The sequence below is a fragment of the Odontomachus brunneus genome, unplaced genomic scaffold (genome assembly GCF_010583005.1).
Source record: "Odontomachus brunneus isolate Ranch 3 - 2012 unplaced genomic scaffold, Obru_v1 Obru_scaffold_311, whole genome shotgun sequence".
Taxonomy (NCBI): domain Eukaryota; kingdom Metazoa; phylum Arthropoda; class Insecta; order Hymenoptera; family Formicidae; genus Odontomachus; species Odontomachus brunneus.
The window spans coordinates 94204-108644 of record NW_022639761.1 but is presented as its reverse complement, the minus strand read 5'-3'; the positions used below and the strand labels follow the sequence as shown (position 1 = coordinate 108644).

General features: G+C 43.8%; 1 protein-coding gene across 10 annotated transcripts in view; it reads left to right on the top strand.

Moving 5' to 3' along the window:
• The window catches only part of LOC116853372 (brain tumor protein), a 79591-nt gene that overhangs the window by 48005 nt on the left and 17145 nt on the right, over positions 1-14441 (top strand). For 2 of the 10 annotated variants that reach the window (XM_032834442.1, XM_032834438.1), the window contains exon 3: positions 2558-2651. The exons of the other annotated variants lie outside the window; for them this stretch is intronic. The gene's annotated coding sequence lies outside the window, so the exon portion shown is untranslated. The remainder of the gene's footprint in view (positions 1-2557; positions 2652-14441) is intronic. 10 annotated transcript variants of the gene reach the window in all.

The following is a 14441-nucleotide window of genomic DNA, read 5'->3' as shown; positions in this document are numbered from 1 at the left end:
GGGGGGGGGGGGGGGGGGCGGGGGGGGGGGGGGGGGGGGGGGGGGGGGGGGGGGGGGGGGGGGGGGGGGGGGGGGGGGAGAGGAAAAGTAACAAGGGGAACTCTCATTAAAGCGCTGACAAATTGTTTCGTACTCACCGGTCGTTTGCATAAATGTGTTAACATCAGCCCGCGGCAATTTTGCGTCGTATTTCTACCCTGTTACTTGGGCGCTTAATATCCTCGTCGCGCGAGTTCCATGTATCGACCGCGCGAGTTCCATGTATCGACCGCGCGCGCGACTCTTGTGTCTTGTGCGGTTTGTTTCGCGCACCGCGTATGCCGCACGGGTGTCGGTTCCACCGGAAGTTTCGCTTCGTTGCGTGTTTCCGGCTATCTGTTGAGATCCGACAATGGTATTGCACGATGCAAAACATCTCGTCCCCTCTTTCGCGCGTCCTCTTCTTTCTCTCTTGCATTCGTCGCGCGTACATTGGACGACGTCACAAGGAGAGAAAGAGAGAGAGAGAGCGAGAGATTGACGATGAAATTAATCACGAAATACATACTCGGCAATTTGTGTTGTATTTCAAAACATCCTTTCGTGGAAAATTTTACTCATAATACCCTGAGAGAAAATCTATTACCTATATCTGAGAATATTAAACATATTTAACATATAAATATTAAACATATAAATATTAAACATATTTCTTCGGTGGTACTAATAGCATATTTGCTTCTTTGCTAACGTAAAATATTTTTCAAGTAAGAAAATATACATTTCCTTAAAAGCATTGCTTTTCATGAAGAACAATTTCTTCCATTTAAATAAAAAAAGGATTTAGATGTAAGTGAATATGTTGTTGGTATCCACCGAATAAATATCTTTTAGTTTTTAGGTATTTCTTCTCTCAGCGCGTATACGTAACGTGAATTGTAAATATTTAGCAAAATTTTGCTCAAAAAGAGCATTTGGAGCATAATCTTGATCATTTATTTGACGAGATTGAATGCAACGCTGCTTAATCGCTTTATGATTTTGCTTTTTGAAATTATTTAGAGCAAGATTCGATTGCAATTATTCGTGCACAAAGCGACGATCTCTCACTCATCATGATTTCACGTTATTTAAAATATTTCATGATGACTAAACCTCGACAGTAATCACTGAACACAGTACTGCTGAATTAATCTTCAATGAACCGTTATGGCTGTCATTTCCAAAATTACGAACTTCAGTCGGTGGTGTCAACAGAGCACCGTTTACTGCATTTCGCCTCGTCTAATCAGTATCTGCACGAACGCATTAAGAGCACCGGTTTGCCGCGTGAAAAGCGGGAAACTTTAAATTTCCTCTGAACCCCCCGCCGTGCGTTGTACGCCCACAATTTTCAACGTAATTTCAGATACGCGCCAGAGAATTCGTGATTTCTCACTGGTCGCGCGCGTATACGCGCGATAGCCCCTCGACAATGTCTCCGTTAGTCTCCCCGGATTCGCGCAGTTCTCTGCAGCTCTCATTTGCCGTCGTCGTGCGACTTCCCCCTCCCCCTTCTTCTTCGCCCTCAGGCCCGGACAAGGGCTGATTTTCCAGCGGCCGGAAAATCCCTCGGCGCTCACCGCCCGGCGACCCGCCTCTCTCGCGTTTTTGGGAGCCAGCCGGTGGCGTATTAAACGGAGAAAATTCCGGAGGCAGAGGCGAAAGAGCCCATTTTGCGCATCCTTTCAAGTCGGGCACCATCGATCCGCAGCCACCGCCATTGTAACGCCGATCGTGTGTCACGAACGTGGATTATTCACCTCTCGTTTTGCGACTTCGTGGTATCTCCTGAAACAGATACCGTGTACCTTCACATGTTCCGGGCAACTAAACAAAAAAAGAAATGGAAGGAGATATCGCTCGCCGCAGAAAGAAGGCCACGCTTTTCGACGGAAATACTTACCGATCCTGATCGTCTGCGCTCCCATGGAACGCGACTTTATCCGATTGCTCTTAAATACTCCGAGTAATGAATTATTTCCTGCCGCGATCTACCACAGCAGATATTTCATATTCCTCTATGTAAGAGCGTACCCGTCAATTATCAGACAAAATTTGTTTTATTCGGAGATTATTTTCTTTTGCTTTAATATCATTCCTTAAATGCACGAAGAGAATATTATGATTTCCTTTTTTTCTTTTCGTATGAATTCTTCTCAATTTTATAGTCTCTGGTAGTGCACAGGAATAGACTGTCGATAAGGTTCATTTTGCTAAAAAATATGGTGAATTTAGTTGAAAATATGGCAGATTTTTTTATATTTTGTATTCTGTATTTATATTATATATGCATGTATGTATGTATAAGAGATAACTATACCTATAAAAGATAACTATACCTCTCACACATAAAGAGCTGATAAGCGCAAAGTACTCTACGCGATAACGCCACGTTGAGTAACATTACGCGGTCGCTTAGAAACATAGATCTAATAAGATCGAGATCTTCATGGCGAGCATTGTCCCTCGTCAACGCACGTTTTATATATATATATATACACATGTATATTAAATGAAATTTTCTCTCTGGTTTCAGGTAAGTATCGTGATATCCCGACCGAGTGCTACAACGGAGGAGTCGTAAATTTCGCGAGTACCCGCCATGAGATTACGAGCATTATATTTTGAGGGTAACGTATAGGCTTTTACGCTACTTGTCAGTACGTGCCCGCGTTTTACGACTTTGTATCATAATCTCGGAGAACGCGCCACAATTTCTTAGAGTAGCCGGAGAAAGAAGAAAAAAGAGAGAGAGTAGAGTTTTATAAACACTATCCTCATTTTCTACAACAATGTTTGTGTTGCGCGAGACATCTGTTTTTTTATTACGGAATGATACTCTCTCCTACATACAACGTCGTCGCTCACTTGTATGCGATATCGCGATTCACCTTGTCTCGAAAATAGACCGCCCGTGAGAAATATTCCAATAAGAGGTGGAGAGATATTCCAGAAAGAGAGAGACAAAAAGCGAGAATAATCTCGCGACAATTATGTCAGCCAGCATGTGACGACGATGGAGCCGCGCGTATGCTTACTTTGTGCGTGTCGTAACGCGAGTTCGTAAATATCAACTAATTACTCCTATCAACTAGCCAACACGTTCGTCGCTTTTAGCGCGCGTAAACTTGCCCTCGCACGATTTGCATTGACGCACAATAACGCATTGTTCCGCGGTGTCGCTCTATAAAGGGAGGGAGTTATGCATATTTTGTTTATGAAAGGGGCGCCAGGCCGCAACGATGTTTGAAGAGTTCCGCGACGCGAAGATTGATTGCTCCACGAGCGATCTGCGCGCTATGGCCGCTTCCATCGGATGGAACGTCATTCTCGTGCTTCGATTATGCGAGATATCGTTCCCTGAGCCATGGCACTATTTTTTTTTGGTCTGTTCGGAATTTCCTAAAACTTGGACGCGCGAGACACGATCGTTGCGAGCAACGTTGTTTCTAAAGGATGAAGGAAGAAGAAGGAAGCTTGACGCGCGCCTAATACGTTTAATACGCTGTTATGGAAACAATAATTTCCTGCTTTTATTCTCTGCCACCGCGATGCCGTGCGCTTAACGTTACGCAAATGACCACGATAACTGCAAATAGCGTCCCGTGCATAATCCGCTCTTATTTCCGATCACCCAAGATACAGAAATGTAGTATTTAAGAGTGTGCGTGTTATATATTTAGTAGTTTAATCGATCGGGAACGACGCATATTACGCGACGCCAACATGTGTATGTGGAAACAAGAAATACTCTCTTATAAATAACTTCTCATCCACTCCACTCGCATTTCCAATATTCTGCAGCACACGTATGCCTAAGTGCGTACTTGACAGCACACGTGCTTTCTCTACATTTGCTATTTTAATTGACGGCAGCGCGTGCTTGCGCAACGCCCTCACATAGAAATTGGAAATACCGTCGTATAAATAACTTTATCCGCGTTTCGGATTCCCCAAGATGCGCTGGAAAAGCGTTCATATCCGCGTCGAAGTTTTGCGTTCATCCTGCAAATTCCGTCGAATTTAACGGATCAATGGAGAATCTCGGTATGTAACAATAAAGGGAGGCTATTGTCTTTTTACGCTGGAAACGATTATTCGCCGCCGTTTCGCCGAGACTTACAGAAGAATTTTAGAATCATAATTAGATTATTTCGTCGTAATTGTGCATAAATGTGACTTTAGAATTACTTAATATTTAACCTCTCTTAAGAGAATAATGTGTGCCCGGCAAAATATTAAATTCCTTTTGATTTACTTAGACCATTGTTCTTACCTTTCTTCAACTTGATATTTTGTTTTAACTCAGCAAATTGGATATATTTTGTATCCTGTTTTTCAAAAATTTTCAAAGAAAATAAGAATGAAAAGAAATTTAAATACACGCTTATTAAAATAAAGAAATCTCGACCTCTGGAAAGAATCGCATTTAAAATCACCACTGAGGAAGTTGATATCGATATTTAGTACTTTGTTTAATATCTTACACCGCAGAATTACGAGAAAGCAACGCGAAATCACCACGCTCGAAATTCGCGTTTCGTTAGAGTCGTCAACTAAGCCGCGAATTCCGCTGTTCGTGTTCTCATTGCGAGCACGATGCGAATTCCCGATAGGCGAGCAGGCAGCCAGGTAGGCAGGCAGGAGGCAGGCAGGCAAGCAGGCAGGTAGGCAGGCAGGCCGCTGCACTTCACAAAAAGGTTTTATGACCGCGACAGGCTATCTAATCCCATATCCTCTCGTTGCCTCCCTGCGGATATACCTGCACGTCGTAAAAGGCAATTAATCTCGCAATTAATACCGAACGTTACCGCCGCGGGGGTTATCCGTAGGGTTATCCGTAGGTCCTGTAGACAGGTAACGCCGTTAGATATCCTGCTTTCTCTCTCTCTTTCTCAAACAAGCGTCTTCGTTGACGCGGCCAACGTGTTTAATATGTTAATAAATTTCTCGTTAAATGCAATGTAATCTATGCACATGGCGCTCTCTCTCTCTCTCTCTCTTTCTCTCTCTCTCTCTCTCTCTCTCTCTCTCTCTCTCTCTTGCTTTCTATATCTCTCTATCTATCTCTTCTCCCCAATCTCCCTTTAGGATCTTCCTTATCGTTGTACCCGCAAGAAACTCCGATTGCGAGTTTTACGAACGCGGGAAACTCGACGACGATCAAACGGTAGACTAGTCGTCGGCTAGTTGTCAGCTCTCCGGCTCGGGTCGGCGCTCCAGATTGAATATTTTACAACGCGGCTCCGACCGTATTTAATAAGCACCTTCTCGCGCGCGATACACGGGGCGAGGAGGGACACGGGGACGTACATTGCAACGCGCGGACAGACCTCGACGAGTCATTAATCTTGCCATTAATATCCAACGCGCTGGCCCCTCGTCCTGCTACCTCCCGCGCCCGAATCAAGAGTTATTTCCCGCCACCGATGACGATCGATTACCCGGGGCATCGGGCGAGTAACGTCACTCCCCGGTGATCGAATGAACGATTATATCATAAAATCCGATTTCGAACGCATTATGATTGTTTTCGCCGTTACAAGTGAATAACATTCCTCTGGATATATTTTTGCGCCGGTGATCTCATTGACGAGATCACCGCCACTATCGCCGCTTTTATCGGTTTTTACCGTGAACAGCCAATTTAATCCAATTAAGAGCGGCATCGGTCGCGTATTGGCATAAATCAAGGTAAATGAGACCATACAGCGAGAAATTCAGGGTGGTAAGTAGCGCGCGAAATCACGAAATGAAATTTGTTGAGGACCGGTTTGCCGTTTACGTTGAATTTTATCGCAGCGCGAACACTGAGTGAATCAGATCGCCGTCGCATTTTTGGTGTCACATTCGGTCGCGTTTGTCGAGAATTCATCTCGTTTCGGCTCGCTCGCAGCGAGCAGGTTGATCCCGAACCTACTCCGAAGAGACTTCGAAACTCACGGCGAGCCATTTGCAAACACTCTCTCCTGTTCCTCACTTCCTGTTCCTCCTTTCTTATTCCTCGTTTCCTGCACACAACAAATTAAATACTGTGTTGAAGTAAATGTTTCAAGTATTTCGTAAGTTTACGTATCCGCGATTCTATCATAGATTCATTGCAAGCATCAAATTTACTCGATATATATTCTGAGTCCTAATAAATTTAGCACATCTTAATTAAGAATGTTAAGTTAAGGCTCCCGGGATACTCGTTCACCTCTTTATAATAACGTCAGAAGCGAGGAAACGCATGCTAAAAATTGAGATACATTGAAATAAAAGAGATTTATCCGTAAAGCGACACTTGCAATCGATGAAGCAATTTTGTAAAATAGTCTGAACACTTGTGTTCTTTTGTCCTAATAATCAATAGATTCATCGCAAACATCAAATTTACTCGATATATATTCTGAGTCCTAATAAATTTAGCACATCTTAATCAAGAATATTAAGTTAAAGCTCCCGGGATCTCGTTCACCTCTTTATAATAACGTCAGAAACGAGGAAACGCATGCTAAAAATTGAGATACATTGAAACAAAAGAGATTTATCCGTAAAACGACACTTGCAATCGATGGAGCAATTTTGTAAAATAGTCTGAACACTTATCTTCTTTTGTTCTAACAATCAATGATTTACCGTAAATAAACGTGACAGAATTATGCGAAAAAATAAATGAAAAAGATCTATTGTATATCGTATGATACTTAAAACGGCAAATTAATATGGTGTATAATTATTTGAAGATTATTACCAAGAAAATAGATGAAGAGAACCGTTACTTATAGAAAGGACGATAAACTGAGCAATTGCTTTCCTCGATGGAGTATAATGATGTTTCTCAGTGCGCCAAAGCGTGCGTTCGCCAAAGCACCCGAGGACGCGTGTACGGCTAGAGACTGTCGGAGCTGTGTTGTGCCTCGCAAATCTTCCGAAGTCCAAATACCAGCTTCCGATGATTCGTGGTCGGAAGCGCGCCGCTCGGCACGTTTCTTTGCAACGATGTACCAACCGCGCGCCGTGTACCATAACTTTGCGCTATGAGTTCGCGTTACACGAGTGACTCACGCGATCCCTCGCGGCGATAACTCATTGCTACAACTTGCCGGTTGTGTTGCAAGGTGCATGCCTCTTTGCCGGATACTTCCCTCTCTCTCTCTCTCTCGCGGGCATATAAATACGTAAATCGCCACGCTGTGCCGCAGTATTTCCGGATTAATCCCGCTCGCAACGGTTAATACACGCTTAGGAAATCGCGGCGAATGCATGCGTACCGCGGTCGCTCCTCGTATAAATTGTACGGCAACGCAAAAACGTGAAAATCGCTACGCGCTCCAAAGATCAAGTAAAAATCAATTTTCTCTCTTTCTCTTTGTTCGCTTTTTTATTGTTACACGAAGATACCTCACGTTTTCGTAGCGTCGTTCGCCGTTGTGTCGCCCAAGTTCGGTCTCTGGAGCTGACGTAAAATCCAAATTAACACATTTATATTTGCATGTCGTGACAAGTGGTAACTTCGAGGAAATTCGTATCGTCTCACAATTGTCACACGCGACGTCCGCCCGACGTTCTCCGCTATCTAAATCGCTTTTTTTTTCCACGCACGAGGGAAAGAAGTTAGATTACGTGGAAAGCGCGTCGCAACCGGTTGTTCACTGTTGGCGGATTAGAATAATTAGACAGGACGCGCTGGCGGCGCGCGTGGGCTTCTCGCCGAGTGTGGAATTTTCTCACGGCGGTTTTCGTGATCAGAGGGTTGGCCGTGGGTGGGCGGAATAAAGAAAATCGAAGGCTGAGGAGCGTAGGGAAGAGCGAGTGCACGTATATCTACGAACGGGTAGCATGTGTACGGGGACAAAACAGCACCTACGCGATACGCGCCGACATTCTAAAAATACGGGCTTATTTTAGCGCCGAGAGAAAGAGTGTGTGTGTGTGTGTATGTGTGTGTGTGTGTGTGGATGAAGTGGGGAGAGGCTAGGAGGAGTACCCGCGTGAAAACGATACGCGCGCGGTATTTAAGTGCCATACGGACGGTTGTTGTTGCGCAGACCCCGACGGGGAAGGTCGCGTCTCGAAATTGCGCGATCCAAAAAGCGCGCGCGAGCAAAATATTCCCCGACGTTTAAAAATACATGCCGCGTACACTCTGAAGTGTATCGAGGAGGAGAGACGCGAAGGTCGCATGTACACTGAACTCCAAAAGGCCGTGAATTCGCCAGACCAAAACTCGCGGTGCCCAAGACGATTTTCCCCACGCAGAAGAATAACACGGCTGTGTTAACGTTTGCTTTCAACGGACGAACCGTCTCGGTCCAAGGATACGGAATTTCTAGTTCTTATGACGCAAATTTTTAGTTTCACACTGAGAGAGAAATTATCTAAGAAATTAGAAAATATTTATTCGGTGGGTTATATGTTTAATATGTTTACTTGTAATAACATAAAGTACTTGTCAAACAAAATATATATTTTCTTGGAACCTTAGCTTTTTTTTATGAAAGCATTGGTGAAAATAACTTTCGTGAAAGCGCAATTAAGAAAATATATTTTCTGAAAATTTCAGTTCTGTGTATAAAGATTTAAATAAACATATTCGTATTGATCGAATAAATTTTTTTTCTCACAGTGTGAGAGAGAGAGAGAGAACCAGAAATTCCGTTTTCTTCAATTAAATCGCCTTGTGGTTCGCTCATTAAAATCAAAGTTTATATTAATACAACTGAACTGTTTTCTCGTGCATCGATTGAATCCCAACTGTAAACTTTGACTAAATCGATTCAAATTTAATTAACTATATTAACATGAAGAGGAGGTTTAGGTTTAATGGACGAACTAACCGTTTCGGCCGAAGGGCACAAAATTTCTGTGGTTCCTATGACGCAGATTTGGTTTTGAGAACCGAAAGTTACGTTTCCTTCAAACCAAAACCCGTTGGCTCGTTCACTAAGACCCCAAACTTCATGCCAACACTTGCAAACTTTCATTCTCCGTGCATCGAGCGAAGTCCAACCGTATTTAATTAATTCGATTCCTCCGAATTTATTATTCTGGCTGTTCCTCGGCAGTTCTCCGACCTGCAAAATTGCAAAAACACTCGCTCGTTGCGAGTCGAAGTTCGCCGGGTAATTGCATGGTTCAACTTTCCCGAAGGGGCCAGAGGACCCCGACGATACTATTCAGAGTATCGCGGGCATCCTCGAGCCTGACGATACTCACGACGCTATCGATCGCGTCGGAGTTGCGTGCGTGCACGATTCCACCGTCGTCCCCGCGTGGACGACGACGACGACGACGTGTCAGCGCGCGCCGGACGTCAGGCGCCGCGACGCCCTCACCGACAGCGAGCGAAGAAAGAAATGGAAATGGAAAGGAGGAGCGCGTCGCGATGTTTAATTATTTCTGCCACGGTGGCGGCAGTGGCGGTGCGATGGCGGAGGTGATGCGCGCGCGCGATCCAGACACGAGTATGGAAAATAAAATTTTCTACGACACGTAGCCGTTGCTCTGTGACAAACGCGACCGGACGGCCGCTGGAAATTGCGCTTAAGGGGAACATTTTCCCCTCGGTATAATCATACATATTTTTATATTAATATAAGAGGGAAAAAAAGGCGGACGAGCTTTTCCGCGAGGAGAGTTGACGCGCGCGTCAGCGTTCAACCGCGCTGAATCGCCGGGTATTTCGGGAATTCTCCGATCTCGGATATATCGGAATTTGTCCGGTGTCCTGTCGTTAAAAAAAAAAGGAGGGAAAAGACTCGCCAAGTCGGGCTCGGATGTAGCGTAGTTCTGGCCGAAAATATCGAAGTTCATTGTTGCGGCTTTTTTGTCGCGATGCCGATTGAAACCGTCTCGCCGCAGTTCGCGCGCGTCAGCGACTGTCACCACGCCAAGCTTGCATGTTTTTTTTTTCGAACGAACTCTCGAGGATTACTTTCGGAAAGATTCGTTATAATATCCGTTAAGAGGGATCGAGAGCCATAGGCGTGCTCGAACGTGTGTAATTTTATTTCCTTCCTGAGCATAGTAACAAAAATTAATGGCGTGCAGTAACGTGTGTGCGCGCGCGTGAGTGTGTCCTTGTAGTGGTGTCAGGAGTGAACGAAATTTAAATGCCATTCGTCTTGCGTAACAATGTAGACGAGGACGGCGAGTGCGCAGCTAACCGATATTACTTCGCCTCTTACGCAAACGCTGTTATATTAAATAGATGAAATCTCATTGCCGTGCGACGTGAAAGACCGCGAGATTTTATTTTCTCCGTGGGAAAACGTTGGAAATCGATTTCTCACTTTTGATCCAGAGAGAGGGGGAGAAAGAGAGAGAGAGAGAGAGAGAGAACAGAGAGTGGGGAGAGGCTTAATTTCTTTTTACGTTGTGCAAGCTGTCCGATTGCGCGAACAACTTTTTCGAAGAACCGTAACCGCTCTCTTATCCAATTTTCGATCGTCGGAATCCCGCCGCTGTTAACGGACGCTGATCTCGTTTCCGGCTCTTCGGCTTTCTCGCCAATCAGTGCGCCAAGCTAATTTTAGCCTCTATCGATTCCCACCTGGTAGAATTCGGGCTGGCCTTTTGCCCGAGCGCCCGATGGATAATATCGCATTTAATAGTAGCGAATATGAATTGTACAGAGCGAAAGAGCGGCGAATGGAGAAACATTAATTGCATTACCGCTCGGTTTCTCTAAATAATATGCATTTTCTTGATGATGCTGTTATATCGGCGAATGTATCGTTTTGCACACTCACACACAGAGAGGAAAGCAAAGAGAGAGAGAAGAACTTGAGAAGAGGTGGAATCACATTTTGTAGCTCGAAATTAGCACGCGGATTGCACCCTGTGAAATACGATCTTGCGGAATGCAACGCATAGATTTAGCGCATTATGATAAAACGACGCGAGCAAGCGCACTATATAACGTTGTATCCCGCAAGTTCGGGGTCTTGGGAGAACATGAGATCGGGAAGATTACAGTCGCACCTGGGTATCCGAGGTGTTTTGGAATCTTGGGACCTTGAAACTTTGACATGAATAGGCGGTAACTCGGAACTACAAGACCTTGGGAGCTTAGAATTTCAATAGATTCGGGCTTCGCACAACGGCACTTTGTGAGGAACCCCGAAATCTTCGCTGCCCGAACGGCATGGATTGCAATGAAATTTTGCAGTTTCCGAGTATTCGGCAAAACGCCTCACGAGGGCGAAACGAGCGGGAATCATCGATTCCCGCGAAACGGCACTGCGGATGTTTCTTTCAATTTAGCCCGTCATTATTTAGGTCGAGGGGAATCGCGCGCGAGTACGGGTATCAATTTATTATTCGTGCTTTTTGTAACGAATCAGCACGAATATTGGGGCGGCTGGAAAGAATGTGCCCGCCGCGCCGACGTCATTTTCACGGTGGAGGTCGCGCGTCCCTCCCGTGTGCGTGTGCCCGCGGAATATTGCGTAATAACATAAACACGAGCCGAACCGCGGTTCGAACATTATAAATATCGGTCGTGCAGTCGCGCATGTTGTGTATCGATCGTTGTCTCTGACACAACGTGTGCGTCGTCGTTGTAAACAACCTCGACATGGTGAAACGAGTCAGAAATAATTTCCGCTCTTTTCACGGCGCTTTAGAAAGCTGAACGTCGCATAAATAGCGCATTGATCGTGTCGCGCGCCAATGTGCAATCAGTCCCAATCGCGATCGACGATTGATCGCGATTGTGCCGCTCGCGATTGTGGGCTCGCCGTCGACCCGACTCGAGAAAACCGCAAGTGAGTAGGAATGATGTTAATAAATTAATGAGAGGGAGATAGGAAGCCAATGTGAGAGAGAGCCGGTTGTTGGCGCAAATATCACAACTATGGCAGGATAATAATGTCTGTAAACGCGAAAGGAATTGAAGTCGCGGGCGGAAAAGTATAGACGCAGAAAAGCGTACATTCAATTAACTGTTGCATTTTGCACTCAAGTAACTTGTCACTTGTTTCTAGTGTTTCATAACTTTATAGCGAGTTGCTACGTAATTTCTGTCGTATTTCTCGTACCATTACTTACGCGTAATAAATTATTATCAGATTTGTTTCTGAACTGCGCCGCGCTAGCTCGACTACATACCACCTTTACAAGTTGTGGGTAATAATGGCTAAAATGTTGTTAATTAAATAAGTTCTTGTATCAATTTCAGTTTTATTCAGAAATACGAGAGAAATTGCGCAACAACCTAATATACTCGCAAAATCTATCGTAAGTTCATCGTAAGCATCAAATTTATGTAAAACGTATTCTGAATCCCAGTGAGTTTAGCATTTCAATCGAGAATGTTAAGTTGAAACAAAAATTGAGTTTGTTTATTACATAGACAAACATTTTCCTCGATAAAGTTTTACCTTCTAGAGAAAGAATTTTCCAAAAAGAATAAATTTTTCTTTTGAGTATATAATGAGGTTTTTATTACATTTGTGATGAATACATTTGAAGACTATTATTAAGAAAATAAATCTTTGTTGAAGATAACCATTGAAAATAGGGAAGTGTGAAGTGAGTAATCACTTTTTAGCGGTAGAATGATGCTTTTCTCTGTGTATGTGTGTGTATATGTGTTTGTCATGTGCATTGACACTGTCAAACATTATTATCGTCTCACAATTTAAATATTCGCACTACGACTAAGTCTTTCTTGCCTCTCTCTCTCTCTCTCTCTCTCTCTCTCTCTCTCTCTCTCTCTCTCTCTCGCTCGCTCGTTAATTGAATGTACGCTTTCTCGCTCACTTCTATATCTAAGAGCCTGGTTTATAATTTGTCAAATAAATTCAATTCATCGATAACGTTAGGAAATTCCAAATATCGAAGGTGTATGTATCGTCGTATTGCGCAAACTAAATACCGCTTTAATTACGTTTCGCTCCGAATTTCCGCTGTCTGCAGTCTTTAAAATAATAACACGTCAGCCAAAAAGCCAACTGGCAAACTAACACCGTTGTGACCGAGGAGGAGGTGGGATTGTTTGCCACATTCAGCATGATCAATTCGAATACGATTACCCGCGTAAAAATGAAGTCACCAATGCATAAGCAAGCAGCCGGGTGCTCCGATAACTCTTGCCACGTGAACGAAGTAATTAAGAAAGTTCGTCTCTTCTAACGAGAAAGAGAGAGAGAGAGAGAGAGAGATTTTCTGCGCCTTAAAATAGCCCCAAGCGGTCTCGTTTCCAATAAGTGGAGCGAGCTTCCATAAATTAATAATCTTTTGGAATTCCGCGCGCGAAACGGCGCTATGTGCGCGGGGCCGCCTCTCGTTAAAATTACATCGCATGTTTATGTTCCTGCAACAGCCAACGGTCGTGCCGTGCCGTTCTGTTCTGTTCCGTGCCGATGGTACGTGTGTAACACAGCGAGAAAGTAAATTTCAGAAGCCGCCGGCCATCGCTGAAAGATTGATTGCAAGGACGAGATGCAACTTCGATGCAGAGCATTTCCTCCCTATGGCCCGCCGCGGCCATAAATTCCTCATCGCGTTCGCGAAACCGGCGCACCGCGGCCGGAAAAACCAGTCCGGAATTCTCGACAGTTGGAAGTAATAATGAGATTGATAAATGCGACGGAAATGCTAATAAACGCTCGCGAGTTCTCGAAAGCGGTCAGGAACGAGCGATGGGGGAAGAGGGGGTCTCGAAGGCTCAAAATGAAAGGGATTAATGAGTGAATTCTCGTCGTGTGCGTGCAAAAAAATATTATTTATTTTAGAATTATTCTCGTTGGGTGTCGTTATTTATATCAAAATTATTCTCGCGAAAGTATTATTTATTTCAAATTTATTCCCGTCGCTTATTTCTTGTCCTGATTTTTACTCCGTGTCTTTTACTTGTTAGAATTATTCTTGTTGTCATAATTACTCTAGAGAAAGCATTTTTTAATTATCTCACGTACGTATCTTAAATGTCTCTCTGAATATTTCGAACCCAAAATTTTGTTAATTTAATTTCTCGAATTATGTGTACAGAGAAAAGTATCAATCCACTGTTAAAAAAAGAAGTGATTACTTAGTTTACTTTCCTTCTTTTGAGCAATGGTTATCTTCAACGAAGAATATTTTTATCTCGATAATGCTTTTCAAATATATTCATCATGAATGCGAGGGAAGCTTATTACCATGAGCTCATTATCATTACTCAAAAGAGAAATTTACTCTCTTTGCAAGAATATCATAAAATCTTAGCAAAGAAAAAGTTGGGTCGATTTCTATTTAAGTAAGCAAAGCAAATTTTTGTTATAATTTAATATTCTTGATTGAGAAACGTTTAAACTGCTTAGGATAGTTATATATTGTAAGCTTTTTGATGCTTATAATGAGCTTATATGATAGATACTGCGGCCACACATAAGCGCTCTCTCTCTCTCTCTCTCTCTCTCTCTCTCTCTCTCTCTCTCTCTCTCTCTCTC